Below are 7,901 nucleotides of genomic sequence, written 5' to 3'. Positions count from 1 at the left end.
AATAAGTCAAAGTAGGTGATGCACCTATTTGTCACCTACTAGCTTAGTTAAGTCAAGCAAGCAACTCACCTATTTTATTCCATTCTCTAATTATTAATATTTTTTCTATAACTTAGCTCTTAACTTTCAACTTTAAGCTCAATTACCACTTCCCGTCTCGAGTTTAAATACTTCCGTTGGAGTTATAACTTGCAGTACACATGCTGCAACGTGCAAGGCATCACATCACCTTCCGAGCTAGTTTAAACCAATGCTAATAATATAAGAAATATGGTCCCTCACCTATACTATAAGGCTATGTCACGTATCACAAGAATAGAATAAGCATATGCATAATACGGGCTGTTACATTTTCTACCAATTGGGGCTCTTCCTTCACCACCCCCATAGGGATGGTCTACAGGGTTCATAACTACTCCGCATATCAATAAGCAGAGGAAAAGAAAATTTCAAGGATTTCCTTAGTAACGGCGAGTGAATCGGGAACAACCCAGCCTTAGAATCGGGCGGCTCCTTCGTCCAAATTGTAGTCTGGAGAAGCGTCCTCAGCGGCGGACCGGGCCCAATTCCCCTAGAAGGGGGTCCTAGAGAGGGTGAGAGCCCTGTTGTGTCCAGACCCTGTCGCACCATGAGACGCTGTCTACGAGTCAGGTTGTTGGGGAATGCAGCCCAAATCGAGCGGTGAATTACGTCCAATGCTAAATACTGGCGAGAGACCGATAGCGAACAAGTACCGCGAGGGAAAGATGAAAAGGACTTTGAAAAGAGAGTCAAAGAGTTCTTGAAATTGTAGAGTGGGAAGGAGATCGGGGCCGGTGATGCGCCTCAGTAGGATGTGGAACGGTGAAGAGCCGGTTCGCCGATCGACTCGTGGCGTGGATCAGCGTAGATTGGAAGGGGGGGGGGGCGACCAAAGACCGGGCTCTCAATACTCCCATGGAACGCCGTCTCCTTGATTATGGTAGGCAGCGCGCGCCTCTAGCGTGCTTTGGCATCTGCGCGTTTCGGATGCTAGCGTGTGGGCTCCTCATTCGACCCGTATTGAAACAAGGACAAAGGAGTTTGACATGTGTACGAGTCAACGGGCGAGTAAACACATAAGGCGTAGGGAAGCTGATTGGTGGGATCCCTCTGAGAGGTGCACCACCGACCGACCTTGATCTTTAAAGAAGGGTTCGAGTGTAAGCATACCTGTCGGGACCCGAAAGATGATGAATGCCTAAGTGGGGTGAAGCCAGAGGAAACTCTGGTGGATGCCCGCAGCGATATTGACGTGCAAATCATTCGTCTGACTTGGGTATAGGGGCGAAAGACTAATTGAACCGTCTAGTAACTGGTTCCCTCCGAAGTTTCCCTCAGGATAGCTGGAGCTCGAGTACGATTTCTATAGGGTAAAGCCAATGATTAGAGGCCTTGGGGGAGACACACCCTCAACCTATTCTCAAACTTTAAATAGGTAGGATTGTGCGACTGCTTTGTTGTGCCGCGCAATGGAATCAAGAGCTCCATTCCATTGAAGGCCGAAGAGGGGAAAGGCCGACGTTCTAACCCGTCGATGTGGGTGGAATTTGGTGGAAGTTCGGCGATGCGCCGAATGGGTTCGGCGACCAGGGATTAGCTCACCAAAATTTCCAGTGTCTTCACCAAAATGAGGTCCAACTAGGCGACCTAGATGCCCAAAGGGGGAGGCACTGAGTGGAATGTGCGATCCAAGTCGGGATTCACCCAAATTCCACAAGCTGCAACTGCAAGGTTCTGAAAATTTAACCTTGGTGGCCCTCCCCTCTTCCTTGGCCTTTTGTATTTACCCATTTTTGGTAAATTCTCTTTTCACAAACACTTTAACACTTTCACTTTTTTCCTTTTTTGAATCAAACTCCTTCTTTTTCAAATATTCCCTTCTTGAAGATTTGAATGTTCTTTAAGAACTTCAAGAACACTATGTAGACCCAAAATAAAACCTCGAAGACTTTTAGCTCAGAATTTCACGAAACTTTAGGCGAATGCTCTCCTTGATATAGGGAACAAACGCCAATACTTTTTGGCCCTCAATTCCTTGCCAAAACTTCCAGATTTCAAAATCCACTTTGTCTTCTTCAAAGCTTCTTCAACCTCCCATGGTAGTTCCTTCAAAAGTGAACCAAACCCTTTCAAATCTCAGCCCTTGACTCGAAATAGGTTAGGGAACACTAATCTAACTTTAGAAACTGAAACACGACTCAGATCTAAGAAAACCATTTCAACAAAATCTCAAAACCGAAAATAACCAAATTTTTTTTGTAACAAAACACCAAGACTAGATTCGCAGGAACAAAGCTAGACTCGACTTTGATTCCAAATGATACGATTCTCGCAATAGAAACGATGATAACAGCAGAAACAAAAGAAATTTAGAAGAAGAAACACAAGATAAGAAACAATTGGCAACTAAAGAATGTATTAAATCCAATAATCTCCAATCTAGATCCTAACAACTACCAAATCTGGATATATAGATAGACACAAGAAAAGGAAATCAAAATCAACCTAAAGGTATATTAAACCTAAATACCTCAATCGATTAATCCACAATCAAGCACCTAACTATTACGAAGTGCTCAAGGGAGTTGATATCCCAAGCAACCCTCGTTTCTAAACAATATTCAACAAAAGCTTACCAAGCTTTCAACACTTACACAAGGAGTTAAATTTATCATTCATCAATTCTCAAAATAGTCTTCGTCTAAAAAGAAACCCTAAAGACCTATTTATAGTGTAAGGAATTATTACATAGATCGGCCCAGAAGTGACTCGAAAATGGGCGAGCCAATTCGGGCTCCCCAAATGGTTCGGTGATCCGCCAAATGGGTTCGACGAGAAACCCTGCTCATTGGCTTCTCCTTGAATGGCTTGCTGTAACTTTCGGCTGTCTGGGGTTCATAGGGCGATGCACCGAATTCCCTCCATGGTCGCCAAATGGGTAGTTTTTCTCTGCAACTCATTGGATCAGTTGACGATCCTGGAACCCTCTCCAAATGGGTTTGGCGAATCGCCAAAGTGGATGGCACCTCGTCGAATGGAGCAACACTTTCCGTTGCTCCTCCTTGTCTCGTTGGACCTCCCACGCTCCAATCTATCATCCACACAGGGTGTTGCTCAGCTGGGAGCTCCTTTAAAGAGCATTTCCCAAGCTTACGAACCTCCATACTTGAGAATGATCCATCAATACATTGAAATTCGTGAATGAATGGTTTGGGGGCAATCTATATTGCATCATTCTCCCCTTCTTGAAAAGGATTCATCCACGAATCCATACCTTGCAAAACCATAGGGGAAGCACACAGTACAAAGATACCCATGGCATGAGGGTTAGCGTTAGCAATAACAATTTCATCACCATGCCAAGGATGCACAAATTTAACATATAACCAAGCGTCAAAAATATCAACCAAGGGTTTGTAATCCATCAAAGCAATAGATACTTGGCTAAGAAACATTGACAAAGGGGTAGAGCGAAGGAAAGAATACACTTAAACAACTTCATATGTAAGCCCTCATTGGTTCCACATCCAAATAAGCACAAGGCCTACCTTATGTCAAGCAGCTAAAGAACACTCTCATACCTAAGTGCAAAGGCATAAGTAGTGTTGACCTAAGTTAAGATCCCATCCAATGCACTAGATAACTTGAATAGAGTAATCATTCCCAATTCATGAGTAGGTTCAAGTACATAAGTATTCCCCACCCAAATTGGTAAACATAAATCATTCAAGTACATTGGATCAAATAACAACACCACAGAAGAATCATGCAAACGACATAAGGTGTTACTACCACATTCAGCACAGTTAAGGACGACACTGGGGTCAAATGGAAAAGGATCGTATAGCATCGAGTCAAGGAGACCCTCATTTGTCCAATTTAAACCACTACTAACATAAGATATGCAACCCACACAAGTATGTGTATCATCGTATGCAAGTAGATAAAAGTGAGTCCTCGAATCCAAACCTTGTAAAACCATATAGATCATAAGCAAGTAGCTTATCCTCTTATCATGATGGGTATTACAAAGGTTAGTACTTAAAACATTTAACCGAGGAGACTCAAACTCAAGGAACAACCAAACATCCTCTATTGTCATGGCTATTAAGCCCACAAATGGAGAACAAGGACAATAGTTAGTCTTCTCAACAACATGGTAGTACCACCGAAAAAATAATACTCCCACCAGTTCAAATACTTTCATGCATTCACCGGGATCAAACTAATAGGATGTCCACAGAACTGGATCATACAGACAAATGTAGAACACAATGACTCCCTGATCCATATGCAATGCACATTTAATCCAACTAGGGATTTCATCATATGCAAAGAGATAGTAAAGAAAGGTACAAACTTCACATTATCTTGGCAAATATCTCCTACCCCCATGAGATACACATTCTACAAAATCATGCTTAAGGTAAGAAATAGAAAAAGGGTCTAAGAAGCTATCCTTCCCTACACACAATGTAGGCTCTTTAAGTGGATGGTAAAACCTCAAGAAAGGCTTTCCTGAATAGGGAAATGAATTAACAATGTCAACCACCATTGGCCTGCCACTTCGACCAAGCTGTCACGTCCAAAATCCCATTAAGGCGGACCAACACCCGTTGCCGAGAAGGCTCGGGGGGACCAACCTGTAATCATGCTCTATCTATGAACTTTTAAAGGTGTTTCCATAGTGGATAACATGTTTTCATGAAAGTAGACAGTATTAATAAGCCAAAAGAAAGTGCACATGACTTGGCCGTTGGGACCATGATGTCTAAGACTCGAGGCACAACCACACTTCACTATACATAGTCTACAAAGACTCTAAATGATAAAATATTATGGGGTTAAGGTCGGGACATGCCCCGCGTTACACTCGGCTACTATACAATACTAAAATACATGCTACAGACTCAGAAAACCCCGAATCAACCTGGAGCTCACCAATAGCTGTTGGATGTCCTGTTCTCCTACTAAGGAGATCTACTAGCTCTTGTACCTACAACATGAATTGCAGGTCCCTTGAGAGAGACGTCAGTACGGGAGAATGTACTGAGTATGTAAGGCATAAAGTTTTGTATGTGAAATAAGAACTCAAATGAAATCATATACCAATGTAAGGATACAAGACCACCTTTTCTTATATTATGGAATTAGGTACTTTACATTCTTTTCTTTACTTTACATTCTGTGCACAACATATAATACAAATGACCAGCTGATCAGTGGTAGACATATAAATCGGGATCGACCCATGCTAGGCTGTCCTTTAACCTCTGGGATACCATCCGTAATATTGGGATCGACCCATGCTAGGTGATTCTTCCACCCCTAGGATACCACCCATCAATAAGCAAATCCATTTAATATCTTTCAAGTAACATTTGAGATGATTCTTTCGGTGGTCATATCATTTTTGAGTTGTGAGACTATCTAGTCAGCAAGTGACATGTAATAATCATATAATGCCAAGAACAACAAAGCAGAGAGTAGTTACACAATTAGTGAAATGCATAGGAGCTGAAACAACATATGAACCTTATTTAGTTGAAAGGATAACTCATGCAGGGTATTCAATGTATATGTACAGTTTTGACAATGAATATGTATTGGAACATGCAGACATGTTAAAGAGTGAGAACAAGGTCATAAGTCGTGTTGGAGCTGGTAGACTGCCTCTATGTGTCGAGGACGATTCTAGATTTCATGCCAATTAGTAGGAAATTGAAAAGCCTTACATACCTTGTTGTACCACCTTGTAGTTACCTTGAAGTACCTTCCTTTCTTTTCAAATACTTATCTACAATAGAGTAGGTGATAAACTAGTATTAGTAGTTATTAAACATGCTTAGGCAGTCCAATCTCACTCAACAATAATGCTCGGGCAGCAAACCCATAATTACCAAACTAAGGTTGTTCTTTCAATCCCCTCCTTCTTTTATTGCATTTGTACACTACACAGCTATATTTCAATATCAACAATTTACACCCTTTCCAGATATCAACCAAGTTGTACCCAATATGTTTATACATAAACCTGTCCTAAAAAAAGTCCTAACAATCCAACATACAATAAAGGACATGAAACCATAGTTTCCCATCATCATCCCACGAGTTCTTATCAACTATACACTTAAAATATCATACTTACACTCGTGTTTAAGGAAGACAAAGATAGGGCAGTCACTTTACCTTAATTCTTATAACTCATTTTTCTTTTAATTTTAACTCTTCAATAACTTGAGCTTCCCTTCACATAGGCCAAAGAAAAAAAGAAAAGCCTCTCAATAACAAAGGAGAGTGAGCAATTAAACTTTTGACAGGTTCTGTCCTCTACTTGTTCTTAACTAATTAACATGTTTATCTAGCATTCCATGAGAGAATTAGGCTAAATCCATTAGTAATTTCACTTATCTTACCTTGCAAGGGATTGGGTTTATCCAAGAACCCTAGGAAACTTGTGGCTACTGCTATGCTTTGAAAGAGAGAGTAGAAGCTTAGAGAGAAATCTGACTTTTATCTATTCTTAAAAGTGAGGAAATGGCCAGCAACTTGGGGATTATAAAGGTCTTACTTTTCCCCACCTCTTAAGTTTTAATATCAACCACTAATTTGTCAAATTGGTCCAAGTAGGTGATGCACCTGCTTGGAATTATATATACACAAAATGGGCCCTTTATGTACTCATCTTGGGCTGCAATCTTTCCCCTTTGTAATATTAAACCATGGGCCAGAATTATACCCTTAATTTGGGCCTTAGTCTTTATTGGGCTCAAGTACACTACAAGAAAATGGGTCTTTAACGAAAGAAAATTAAGTCGCTAAAAGTGTAAATCCAGTCGTTATTAGTCACTTACGACCGAAAAGAAATTGGTCGTCTCCCGTCGTTAGTAGCTCCGACGTTAAAAGTAGACGACCAAATTCTAGTCTGGTCGTTAAGAAATCTTTTGTGACGACATAAAAATTGGTCGTTAGATCTCTTTTTGCGATAACATTTTCCCTTCGTTAATTTTTATTTTGGTCGTAGATAACTTTAGAAAGAGATATTATAGGATCTGTTAGAGACCTGAATCCTTTCGTTAATTTTTATTGATATTTTTTTAAAAAATTATTAAATGAAAATTAGTTATACGTTTTGTCCCTTGTGATTGATAATTAAAAATCATTATTTCATATGTAATATATAGTACAAAATTTCATAATTTATAAAATAGAGTCAATAATATGTATAAATGGTTGATAGTATATATAAACATGGTACGTAGTTAATTACATAACACAAAGAGGTTTTAAAAATCCTACAAAAAGAAAACTAAAAGTCTAGAATATATATATGTAGAGATCGTAATTAGTATTTTTAAGCAAATATCCTAGATAATAAGTATTGTATGTTTAATAAAATCCTTGCACTTCAACTTGGTTCATCTGCTAACTTCTTCAATTGTTTTTCAACTCAATCCAAACTTGAAAATCCTTCGCGACTTCAAATTCTTGATCATCTGTTGCAAGGATAAAAGCTTGCATTAGTTAATTAAATAGTTCAATTGGTATGTTGGTGAGACATAAATAATGATTGTATAATTATTTGCTCAAAAAAAAATCTAGATTGTAAGAAAATACTTTGTTTCACAAGAAAAATCAGCAAGTATATTTTGACATGTAAATACTTTTGACCGTATTCCTTACCATTCTAAAAAGAGAAACAATTAATCGATGCAAGAACATTGAAAGAGGAAATGATGACTTGTATAGTAAAGAATTTTGATAATACTTTCCCAGTGTGCTAACTTGGGCGGGCGGGCTTACTTCTGCATAAATTCAGGTCTGGTAAATAAAAAAATTCTTGTGCATAAATGTAGAAGTTGTTTCCTGTAACTTCTCAT

The sequence above is a fragment of the Solanum stenotomum genome, chromosome 3 (genome assembly GCF_019186545.1).
Source record: "Solanum stenotomum isolate F172 chromosome 3, ASM1918654v1, whole genome shotgun sequence".
In the NCBI taxonomy this organism is placed as follows: Eukaryota; Viridiplantae; Streptophyta; class Magnoliopsida; order Solanales; family Solanaceae; genus Solanum; species Solanum stenotomum.
This window is presented reverse-complemented; position numbering follows the sequence as displayed.